This window comes from Nomia melanderi, chromosome 8, assembly GCF_051020985.1.
Source record: "Nomia melanderi isolate GNS246 chromosome 8, iyNomMela1, whole genome shotgun sequence".
Lineage (NCBI taxonomy): Eukaryota > Metazoa > Arthropoda > Insecta > Hymenoptera > Halictidae > Nomia > Nomia melanderi.
Genome location: NC_135006.1, coordinates 5,572,937 through 5,586,063, shown reverse-complemented (window position 1 = coordinate 5,586,063; position 13,127 = coordinate 5,572,937). Strand labels below are relative to the sequence as shown.

The following is a 13,127-nucleotide window of genomic DNA, read 5'->3' as shown; positions in this document are numbered from 1 at the left end:
TGCTTTACCGACGTGGAGGGACGCGATCCAAAAACTTTTCGTGGAACAAACCACCCCATGACGTCACCCCAGTACAGAAGAAAACCTGTTTGTGCTGCAAATATCGTGCACTTTGTATCTTTCGATATTCGTCTTATTAATCTGGATGTCTTGTACATGTTTTATTGCCAGATACGGGATAAAAATAGTATAATAACATAATAATATAATAATATTATATTAATATAATAATATAATAACATAATAATACAATAATACCAAAACGTGAATTTCTATGGAAATTCATATTTGTGGAAGTTAATTTAAGAGTATAAAAATTCAAACAATATGTAAACACTCTATTATGAATTTTGTTGAATTAAAAATGAAATAGGAACTCCGTGCTTTTCTCATTAGAATTTTTAGTTCATGCTGGTTTTCGATACGTTCCCTTCGAATTAAATAAAATTAAACGTAAAGATACAGATACAAACATTCTATGTTAGATATAAAAGAATTAAAACATTTGTTCCTTATCTTAAACTTGTTTTGAATCGAAAAATCACCATACACCCCGTTGTATCGCAAATATTGACCCATCCTGTGTAAAAAATGTACAACTCCAGAGAACAGACTGACAGTATTATCGACTAGAAATTCAGAGCATATAAGAGCGACGGAGAAAATTGAAAGAATTTTCTTCTTTTTTTTTTTTAAACAGACCGAGACATCTCGTGTCCTTAATTAAGTTGACTTTTTGACTATAATTACCGCGCCTCAAGGAAAGTCAGAAAGAAAATGCCCCGAGCCGGAAAGGTATTCGTAAAAAATCGCCGTGGTTAAGTATGACGAAGAACCGCAATTTTTTTCTTGCAGATTAAAAGTAAATTTTAGATTTATGCGTCCCGACTTCGCGCGGTAGGGAAATATTTGATCCGAATATTACCGGCGGATTAATGAGAATTTACGACAACAAATCTGCTCGTAAAAATCGGTCGGCAAATGGAAATCGTTAAAATTCGATTGAGACAGAACGCAAAATTTGTAATTTCGTGGTCCACTTTTTACCCTAACGCAAATAATCCGAAAAATACCGTACGACCAAAAAAAAATGAGAAATAAAATAAACAATACTCGCATTTACAACTTTTCAGTGGTACCATTAATACTTTAATGTTCTAAAATTCTATTTATAAATTGTGCAAGTTTTTCATGAAAGTATATGAACTAAACAAAAATTTCTGGAAGCTCAAAATTATTATAAAAGAAAACGTAACTTTAGAAATCGATATTCTGCGAAATACCATAGAAAATTTTGTTTTATCTTGCAAAACGTTTGTAATTCATAAAACGGATTTTTAACCATCCTATAAATTTCGGGATTAAGTTTTGAAACAGCAAATTTTTCTTGCTAAATGTCGTCCATTTGTTTATTTTTATCTTCATTTTCCTTGTTTTCTGCATACCTACTTTATTTATTCCCTTTTCTCATTTTATAATAATATATGTGATAAAGATGAATTATTATTAGTATTATTATTATGACAAAATTTAATTGAAATAAAAGTAGAACAAAAAGTACTACTTGAATTCAACTAATAATATTTTATTTTATCTTTCATATTGACGTATATTATACATGTCTAAAGCCCATATTCCATTTTCTATTAATGAATTAACAAAATAATATGAACTCTCTAATAAAATTTAATTTCATGTAGCTAAGACGTTTATAATCAAATGAAACTTTCGATTTTTAACACAATATAAACAATGCACTGTTTACTTCATTGCACACTTTGTACCATTAACCAATTACTTATTGCGACCGAAGAGTAAAACAAGTCACTTCGTCTTGGCTTCCAAATATTCCAAACATCTTGAAATTTACTAACATATTTTAGTTTTCACTAAACTTGCAATGTAAACAGCAAATTCTAACTACTTTTTACGGATGAGGAGTATACTCACCATAACACAAAACCCTGCCATTTCTTCACGACGAATATACCCGTCAAAAACAGCCAGCTGGTTAATTGTGAGAATATGCTGTGGATTCCTTATGATAAAACCAGGAAGAGTTGCTTCCATACGAAAACATGTTTAATCAATTACCCGGACACGTGTGTACCCACTACCGGACCCAGCATATTTCGTATTCATGGCGTGAGTCGTAATGAGCATTAATGAAAAAATAATAATAATTCATCAAAACGGCGGGACAGGTTTTCGTGGTAACGACCTCGAGTCACGAATTGGGGATTCCTGCGTAATGAATCAAGATGGTGACAGAAAGTGGTGCGCACCCTACTGACCTTAATGCGTGCGATCACACCAAGTCGGGGACAACGCAACACTAAAACAAACTTGCGTTTAACCCTTTAACATCAAATTCACTTTACTTTCATTCTTTAATGATCCTCAGATTCTATTATTTGTTTGTTGAATTAAAAATGTTAAATGTAAGTACGGTGAAATAAATATATGTTTATTATTCAATATCTTTATTCTTATACAACAGCAAATTCTTAAAAATAAATTTCCATACTTAAATTGTAAAAAATAAATTGAACATTCGAAGTCTATTAACAGCATATTTTTAGAATTTTCAAATTTTGTTAAAATTTTTGTATTGCTATAGTTTTAGTAGTTTCACTGGATAGTAATGATTATAAATATGCGAATTAGCGATAGTTAACTTATTGCTGTTCTGAACTGTTCAGTTCCAAAAAATTCACGATTAGTATAAATATTAAAGTAAATTTTTTTATGGTATGGCAAAGAATATTCATTGACGAAGCGCTCGAGCATGCTATACCTTTGTTTCTTACGGAGACGCACGTACGATGCTTCTTACATCCATCGGGGACGTAACTGCTGCAGCGCATTACGTAAAAAACAGGTAGTCACTGCGTAACACGGTGACACGTACGATTTTTTCCCTAGGAAACCAGGTCCCAGTTGTGATAGAATGTAAACATTGCATTTCATTCTGGATGAATCATGAATTGTGCTAATATATAAAGTATGCTAACATATCTTTCTGTCGTTAACTCTTATAAGCTGTTCGACTCAATCAGGTCCAACATAAAAGCTTTTTTGAATATACTAAAATAGATATTTAAACAATATATTTGCATCATGAAGAATTTAAAAAATATATTTTAACATGATTGTAGATTATCATATTTTGTAGATTTAGTTCAGATTTAATAAAACTACCAGGTTTTTTGAAAATATAAAATTTAATAGAAATTGAATTTTATGTACATTCCATATTTTTCATGGTTATTGATTAACCAATTCTTTAATCAAGTTTTGATTATTAATTAATCTTTTATCTATGAAACACAGTAACATATACATGAAAAAAATATACACTAATATGTACAGTAAATAATGAAATATTGTATGAAATATTCGATAATTAAGATATTTTTACACTTTAACTTGTATTAATTAAATAAATTTCTGCCATCATCATAACTAATTACATTCTCAAAAAATATGTACACCTGACCTTTGATTTACGCGAAAATCCGTTCCACGTGGGTTCGTTTTACACGAACGAAAATCGCATAAATAGAGCCTGTCGGTATAAGAGAAAACAAAATATTGAAGAGAAAAGTTGGTATAAGTTTTAGAAATACATATTTATTTCACAGAGCTTAACAAAAGAAATAATAATAATGACATTTTATAAAACAAAAGTATATTTTATTCGCTGTTACTAAATTCAAATCGCGCGTAAAAACTACCGCGTAAATAGCGTACCAATTTACCGCGTAAAAAAGAGGCTCGCGTGAAAAAAGTTCACATAAATCAAGGGTCAGATGAATATTGAAATGAATTGGCATAAGTAATACACAAGACTCGTCACCTTTAAAAACGACTACCGAAAAGAACATTTTCAACACATTGTTGATCGGTCATGAGTTAACTCGTGTTTGCGTTTGCATTAGCTATTTCAATTTTTGAAACACAGGGCAATATAGAACATTGCAAAAGCAAAATATTCAAAATTATATTTTCATTCATTATATGTAAATAAAGTATATTGAAGTTTATTTGGATTCTTTCACTGTCATATTTAATTACGAAATAACAACCAGTGGCATGATATAGCTTTTGCATGGAATTGCCGGTCAACAATGTGTTAACTGGCCATTACTAAAAAATACGTCACAAATTTTATCATCCAACAAATTTGCCTCATCATTAGACAACTGATAAAAGGTAGTATAATCTTATTTCACCCAACAATTTCTAATCTCAAAGCACTTCCAACAGAGAAAATCTACTTGTTATTTTACAACAAATCTACACTTAACAAGTGACTACTAACAGTCTAGATAAATGGCGAGTTGAAAAGAAATTTTTGAAAATATTAAGTCTATCGGAAGCAACGATGGATATTATATTGTTCAATAAATATTAATAACAGATTGAAAATATATTACTTTCTTTTAATTGTAACCTAATTCTGAGCTAATACATTCAATCGTACATATTCCGAGACACTATCTAACATCATCTAAATCGTTGAAGTCTAATCTAACTAGGATTTTGAGCAATCTAAATCGCGGTAACTAGCGATTCGACTAAACGAGGTTTTACCGCACTTCAAATGCGCCTTCTCCCAACCCGTATTTACTGTTAATACCGTAGTGGACATTTCGCCAACCATCTTCCGGCGAGACCGTCGATCTTCGAGGAATGGGCCACCCGTAAGACTATCGGTAAATTTGGTGAACCGAAGTTTTGTGTTGTCCGATTGCCTGGCCCCGACGGATCCTTCCCGAACCCAAAGCGGAGAATGAGACCCGACAGAGAAGGCTTAAATATACTTTCGTATACACGTGAAATATCTTTTGGGTCATAGCTTAGGGTCGACCACGGGCATGCTGGGGCTACGAGGACACAAAGTTTCGACTCCACCGATTCCACCAGGCTAAAGGAATTTCCAAGGCCCCTTTGGGATAATGGGCCATGGGCCACGGACCGAAGGTTCAGACCTGTTTGAACTCGCCACTGAACTTATATAGGCTACAACCACTACTAGGCGGCTGCGTACCGAAGTAAAATCCTGACCCCTTGCTTCAGGTAGATTAACACTTTTACTGGCACATAGCTCGAATTCAAGTGACATAATTTTTTGCATACGCTGATCTATAAACGTACAGTAAAACCCTGTATAACACGATTAAAATATTTCGTGATACGGGGTTTCGCATTTACGAATTTCCTGTGAAATTCCCCTTTTGGATAATGGTTCAAGTTGAATTAACACATTGTTAACCGACAATTTTACGCAGAAAGTATTCCATGTTACGGGTTGTTATTCCGTAGTTAAATATAAAAGTGAAACAATCTAAATAAACTACAATATACTTTATTTATACATAATGAATGGAAATGAAACTTTAGACATATCTTTTAGATAACTTTGAAATAACTAATGCAAGTGCAAACACGAGATAACTCGTGACCAGTTAACTGGTCCTGTGTGTTAAGTTGGTCCCCTGCTCGTATCAGTTTCCTATGGAACATCTCACTTTCATAGTTATTTTTTGATGATCTTTTAATTGCGTTATAGGGGATCCTACTGTATCTAAAATCGATGTGTTTATAATGGAAACATACGGATAATAAATATCTTGATATTTATGATGTGTATGATGCTTTGGATACAGGTGAAGATAATGTGTGTTTCATTGAAATCGGGTGACACACGTCTGAGGTGCCCTTTACAAATATATCGATTTTAAATATCTTTGTGGACCAGTATAGATCAGAAAATTAATTTTCTTGGCGACGTATCGAGCAAATCGAATTTTACTGAATGTATGAGGTATAAGAAGGACAATCAAATAATCTGTACGTGGAATCTTGATCTTTTAGCTTCTGTTTCATTAAGAAAACGGTTTGGATTATGCAGGAGTTTAGTGAACATTGGAAATTATAATATTCTAGAGAATTCTACAGGGTTCTTTATTTACTACAGAAATGAAATGAAATGAAAATTTGTATGTGTTTTATGAAATTTTTCATTATATTAAGATTCAAGTAATTGTATGTGTGTACTATAAATGCATAAAATCTGTGTTCCATTTATTGATTGTAAAGGGTCTGTTACCTCTGGCAAAAAGTATTTAATCGGATAAAATGCTTTGAGTAATGGTGAAAAATGTAGGACAAAATAATTATTTGAATTTATGTGAGATATTAATGCGAAAATGCTTTTGTTCGTTTGTTCGTAGAACACTGAATGAAAGAGTAGGGAGTGATTAGATGAAGTGCCCGACCATACTCAAATGTTAAAGGAAAGTTCCTGCCTACATTTATTATCATTTCTTTTGTTGCAGAAATTCAGAACGTTTTAATATTTAGCAATTTCATTTTCACAATTTAATTATTTGCCCCCGACAGGTCTACAAATAATTTTCTTCAATATAAAATGATCAAAATCAAAAATCAAAGAATAAATTTTAACTTCAAGTGATTCAATAAAAGAATTTTTTTAAATGTGAACGTACAACTACTTTCTTGTTTTTAGAAAGAATGCATACTAAGAGTTCTAATAGAATTCCACTAAATAGAATTTTACTGCATAATAAATGATTCGTAGTAAATAGGAAAAAAGTTTAGTAACACTATCATCATTGTTTAACTGAAGATGAAAGTTCAATGTTGAAAAAAGATGCGGTCTTCTTTTAAAGGGTCATGAGGTTACATTAAAGACGACGTCGTGTTACGAACCTTTCTCGTCCTACCTGCACACGCATTTCGAAAAAGCAGACGAACAGAATAGTAGAAGATCGACTTATACAACCGGGAACAGTTAATACGATAATGGAGTTCTTTGAAACTTTAGTATGAGCCACTCTGCACGCACCAAACGGATGATAAAAGCTTATATAGCGAATAATAAAAACATTCCTTCATATTTCGTATATTATTTAATATAACAATTTGTATAACCAGTTTTTATTCCTGTATTATATGTTTTTAATACTAATTTAGTAATAGTACATTAATATCTGTATGTTATTTAATTTGCCTTTCTCGAATACAGAGGTAATTTTGTATGTAAAAATAAATTAAGAATGTAGAAATTTTCACATAAATTTTTTAATTCTACAGAAGTGTAAATTTAAGGATTCACCTTTATATGTATGATAACAAACGTAATAACGATTTTATTCTTTCACATTTACGTTACCGAGCAGTTGAAATTATAATGTCCTCAACGCATAGAAATCCTTACGTCATTTACAGAAAAAATTCTTGAGAAGCAGTAATTAAAAACCGTCAAGAAAGAAAGATGTATTAAATATATTTATTGATTAATCGACATCCGTCTTTCCATGTGAATTGTTTCAAATGTTATGTAAAATGTATGAACAAAATTAAACACAATTGTTGATGTAGATTTGATAATCTAGATTTTATACTCTACACCAACAGTTTTATAATTTTATAATTTTATAATTTTGTAATTTTGTAATTTTGTAATTTTGTAATTTTATAATTAATTCTTCAAAGGAAAATATCCATAAATACATTATAAATGGTAGATTTTTTGATTCGTAATGTATACAAATGAAAAATACGAAATTGAAATACACTTTTAATAAGGATTAATGAAATGTTTAAATCTAAAATTTTTAATCTAAAAAAACAAGCTATTATTTAATTCGAATTTTTATCAACCGAGCTGTAAAATTGAAGTTACTTTTATAACACTTTCCCTGATTTGTAATACTGAGTACGATATATAAGTAATACACACCATATCATAAAAAGTCAAAATCACTGACGAGTCATTCATTAAATCAAATTTTTTCCACGTATCACCAATACATTCATCAAGAAATTATGCATTTGTGGAACGAGACATATTAGGCTAAAATACGAAGCATGCGCAGGCGCGCAAGATACGAGCTTTTGAGTTAATTAAGTGAATATTAAATCTCACTGTACATTTGTCGAAATTCCCTTACATAAACTCGAACTATGTTTTCAACGTTACAGAAATTCTGTCGACCAGAGGAGAAGCACTCTTGCGCGCAAACATCGTGTTAAGATTGAATTCGCAAGAGAGGATCATTAACGTAATCGTAAAATCAGTGGCGGATTCGCTATAATCTTTTCGGTCGCAGGACCCTCACGTTCCTCGCCATCGATGGAACTGTGGAACAGACATCACAGTCATCACGAAATGTCATACAGAACTTTGTAACCCCCGTATTTGCCGAGAGGCGAAGACGGAAATTCGTTCTCCGCCTTCGAATGCAACGTTTATTCGAAAATGAAGAGTAAAATCACGATTAAATTTTGAATTTTAACTGTGCAACTAAATTTACCATCAACGTCGCGTCTAAGTTTTCTAACAAATTATTTGCTGTATAAAATACAGACAAACAGCTTTCAATGCCAAACTGGTAATAATATGGAGTTATTTGTAATTAACCATTAACGAACAGAATTAAATAAACTATTTGATCGAAATTGTAAGAAGCACAAGAGTCAAACATTTTTAAATACATACGTATTACTTTTAATATGGAAGAATAAAAATCAACATGCAAGTACATGTGTAAGCATTCTACAGTCTTAAATAGAAACACTTTAATGAAAGTTTAACACAATTTCTTTGTCTCTTATACATACAATTACTCAAGGAAATTAAATGTTTGATAATATTAACATCTACTACAGCTGACGTTTTTTTCTACTCTGTAATATCACGTAAGCACGATAGGTAGACAGTATTATTCCATTCGAAACTATTATAGGATCATTTGTTGAAAATTCTAGGTTACATAAATTGTAACATCTCTCTATACCATTCAAAATACAATAACGTTCCAAAGAGTTCAGTAAAATCGGAAATTTAATTCTTTCAATGTTTACTGAATAAGGAAAGCGAACCAAATAGACTGTAAGCGAGATAGATCAATAGTCGTGCGGAGAGTATAGATAGTACTAATCCAAAGTAAAATGGTCACATTGCAAAACACGCATATAGTGCTCCAAAAAATTATCAGCTACTGTGAATGTATGACTGAAATTAAACTCACGTTACACAATTATAAACTAAAATATCTCGAAGTTGAAATATGTAATTCCAAATTTTCGTGTTAACCAACAAAGGCACAATATACGAGAACATATTGCTTGTTTAAGCAATACAATGCTCTAATAATCAGATAAATTGAAAAATCTTCTGGATAATGCAAATTCGATAATTATGACTAAAATCAGATATGTTGCAATCATAAATTACTGTTCAAATAATGAATTATTTAATTACACAATATACAAGCTGTGTTTTAAGTATTGTTACTGTTACAACTTTATCAACACTCTGCTAATTTTATATTTCTAAATATACAACTGATTAGAGCAAAAAATTGGGTAATGCTGACTAAAGATTTTTACTTCATTTGAAATGTAATAGAATCTTTAACATAATAGCCAAATAACTCTACCAACATTTGCATTTATAAAAACATTCCTTATCCATGAATGAATTATTGATTGCTCTCTTATTTGCACAGCAGCATGAAAAAGCTATACACAATTGTACGAAGTATACCGGTCTACATTTTCTGAACTTTTACTTGTGCCTTTCTCCTAACACATCCTCTGAACAGCTTCAAGTGTTTCAGATCTAGCATTCGTCTTAGCTGATATACAAATCTATTCGATGAATAAAACCATTATTCCCTAAAAATAATAGAACGTCGGCCACGTTCAAGTTCTGTTCAGCACGCTCGTGTCACTGAAAATGTCGCTCCTGGTATTTATACGATGATCCGAGTTTACCGGGCGACGTGTACCTCAGACGAACGGAGAGGAGGAATGCGCGGTTGCAGCGAAAAACACTGCAAGGACGCACGCCGGATGCTCATCCGTACACGCTGGCCGACATTCAACAAGTGACTGACACTGATGTCGCACGAACGACATCCTGCATCCTCTACCCTACGAGTCTTGGGGTTGGTGGGAAGCCGAGGGGGGCAGACCAATCGTTTTGTTCAAAGGTCAAGATCACATGAAAAAAAGTTGTATCTCGCCTCGTCTGTATCTATACGTCCGGACGGACGGTATAACAAGCGCTGTAAAACACTTTGGCGTACTCGCTACCGATCCACGTTTTATATAACCGTACTACGTTCACGATGGCGAAGGAACTTTACCGTGTTCGTAAAACTCGACGGATGCTTCAGTTCGCTTGCCTGGCCTTTCCCAAGCGTTTCTACGAAAAATCGGTTGCCGTTTCAATTTCGATGGAAAAAGTGAACGATGGAAGTACCTACGTTTTGTTCAGAACAGATGCTAATTGGCGACGCGGAAAACGCTTCTAAATATTCGTAACAATAAAATTTGGCTGATGCATTGTTATTAATCCGACGTGCAACGATATGGAATTATCAGGGGAAAAAATGGAGGAGAGAGAGGATGGGGGGTAGTGGAAGGAAAAAGGGAGAATGGAAAAAATATCCGTCGTGGATTTCAATAACAGAGTCAAAACGCGAACGTAACAACGCGATGCGACGAGGTTTAATAATTTACCAATTGAAAGTGCAATTACTCACCGCACTCGCCAATAATTTCAAGTGACTGAAGGGCCCGCGAGGCAGAGTATCTCAAGGGTTAATTCCGTCGGTAACGTTGGCGGAGATTTCCAGCCGATCGATCATCGACTGGTTACGCCAATGCAGCTGCCTATAAAACCACCAAAAATTAACGTGAAGCGATAATTGCCGCACCTATTCCTCGAAATGCACACGACCATCCTCGTATTCGTACTCTTTCCGCGGCTCGGTCTCGCGAACGAGCGAACAAATAAAGTGGACTATTAAGAACGAAACAAAATATCATCGTTATTTTTCCTCTGGTGAATTAAATAATTGATACAATTAAATTTACATCGCGCCTAATTAATATTAAATCTCATTACGGTAAACGTTTTGCTTAATCGGTAATAATATGTTTTCGTCTTTAAACGGATGCAGCATTAGACAAATCGAATATGTGCTATTCAGCATTTTGCGGAATTATACATTATAGATAAAATAATGCGGAATACATTGCACTCAAATTATTTTAAAATACATGTCAATATACGGAAATACATCGCAATCATTTGAGTAATAAAGATTCATTTAATGATCACATTGCAGTTTTACGTAACTGTTTCATATTGGGTGTAATAATATTGAGAAAGTAAACTATTACACAATATAATACTTCATTTAACATTTTGGTATAAACAATAGTGTTGTTTCGCTTTAGTTAACTTTTAATTAACATAACATGCTCAGCATTCCTCACATTCTGGTTTCCTTAATGCTTCATCGACTTCCACTATTTGCTTCATCTAACCTCCAAATATTACGACATACATTATTATATCGAAACATCATATAGTAACTATGCATTGAAAAGCTGTTACTTAACATTCTATACGCATTTAAGTTTTTTTTTAACTGTACAATAGAAAACAAGAGATTGAATTACCAGAATGATTTTATAACGTTCTAACCTCGAATCGTAGTCGTCTACTTGCGCGCGCGCGCATCATTGTCGACCGATGGCGCTCTTTCCGCAAGGTACAAGAATGTCACCGACACAGCTTCGGCTTCGAAAATTAGATTTACTTCGTGTCACATGGTCTGCTTTTGCATTATTCGCTCCGTAAACCTGATATACTTAAATAAATTTCAAGGATTGTCTAATAATCATGTCGCAGAAACACCAAGCGCCGTACTAGAACACGTTGATATTATTGAACAGTATCGTTCCCGGGGTTCGTGTAATGGCGACGCTTGTTGTACAAAGCATGTAGGCGCGTAAATATCAGTAGGAATGAGCGCCAACGAACGAAGGAAAATACCGCATCCCTAGCTTCGCGTTCGTCTCGATGAAACCGTGAAAGAGATAGAGGACGAAACTAGTGACAAAGAATGAGAGAGACTAGCAAATAAGAAAAGAAAGGAGCAAGGGGCCATCATAATTCCTTGAACAGCGGCTTATTCTCTACCAAGATTTGCAACGCAAAGCATGAACGAAGCAGGCAGTAGGAAGGCAGGCAGGCAAGTAAACTAGCAGCCAAACCGGTAGGTATATAAGTAGGTAGGGAAGTAGGCAGGCAAGTAGGCCGGCAAGTAGACAGAAAGATAGGGAGGCAAACAGATGAACAAGCAGGCAGGCAGCCAAGCAAGCAGTCAGGTAGGCAGGCGAGCCTAGTAAGCGAACTAGCAACCTAGCGGACAGACTAGCATGCAAGCAAGTAAGCAAACGAGCAAGGCAGACAAGGCAGTCAGGCCGGCCAGGCAAGCAGACAGGCAAGCTAGCTGCCAGTGAGACGCAGAGAAGAGAAAAGCGTAAGAGGGGGTACATGACGAGTAGAACGAGAAAAGGTTGGATATGAGCTGAAGGGGGGAAGGGAAGGGGAATCGATAGAACGACAAGGACGGCGCGCGAGTATATACCGCAGCACAGCAGCATCAGGCGTCGTTGACGGTACATGGACTGCGGTGAGGCGAGAGGAAGCAGGAGGGTGAAAACGTTTCGAGGCGTCCCTGGCTGGCGGCGCCACCGTTGCGTCGCTGTAGAAACGTGGTACCGATGCCCCGTTTAGTGTATGTGTGGGATAGCGGTAACGACGTAGAGTACGGCGACGTTGGTAGTGGTGAGAACACGGGTGGGAGAAACGTCAGGCTGGCAAGCTCGTGGGAGAGAGAAGTGAACGGCGTCGGGTGAGGGCTCATGGGGCGACAAGGAAGGGGATTGGTCGAAGCGGCGATACGATTGGGGGGAGGAAGGAGGGCAACACGATCAGGTCGGTAGGCTGGTAAGAGAAGGAAGGATAGAGAGTGAGAAGAGGGAGAAAGAAAGAGAGAGATAGAAGAAGAAACGTTGATGTCGAGCAGTGAGGTGAGCGAAACAGACTGACGAGGGGTGTGGACGGGTGGTGGGTCGACAGGATGGGGTGGGACAGAGGAGTAAGGGGAGGCAGAGCCGACTTTATGCAGCTGCGGGACGATAACAACGATGGGCTACAGGACCGTCGCTATAGCTGGGGAAATGCCAAATGGGCTACAGGACTGTGCCGGCCTAGCTGTACGGCATGGCGG

The 13,127-nt window shown here is 35.1% G+C and overlaps 1 long non-coding RNA gene across 8 annotated transcripts in view; it reads right to left on the bottom strand.

Moving 5' to 3' along the window:
• Positions 1-12,304, bottom strand: part of LOC116426499 (uncharacterized) — a 211,494-nt gene extending 199,190 nt beyond the window's left edge. For 6 of the 8 annotated variants that reach the window (XR_004234920.2, XR_012999125.1, XR_012999121.1 and 3 more), the window contains exons 1-2: positions 11,509-12,304; positions 10,584-10,713 (exon numbers count right to left, since the gene is read on the bottom strand). This is a non-coding gene — a long non-coding RNA (uncharacterized LOC116426499). Of the gene's footprint in view, positions 1-2,720; positions 2,922-9,165; positions 10,244-10,583; positions 10,714-11,508 lie in introns of those variants that run through there. The other 2 variants (XR_012999120.1, XR_012999123.1) reach the window with 2 other exon arrangements.
• Positions 12,305-13,127: the final 823 nt, after the last annotated feature.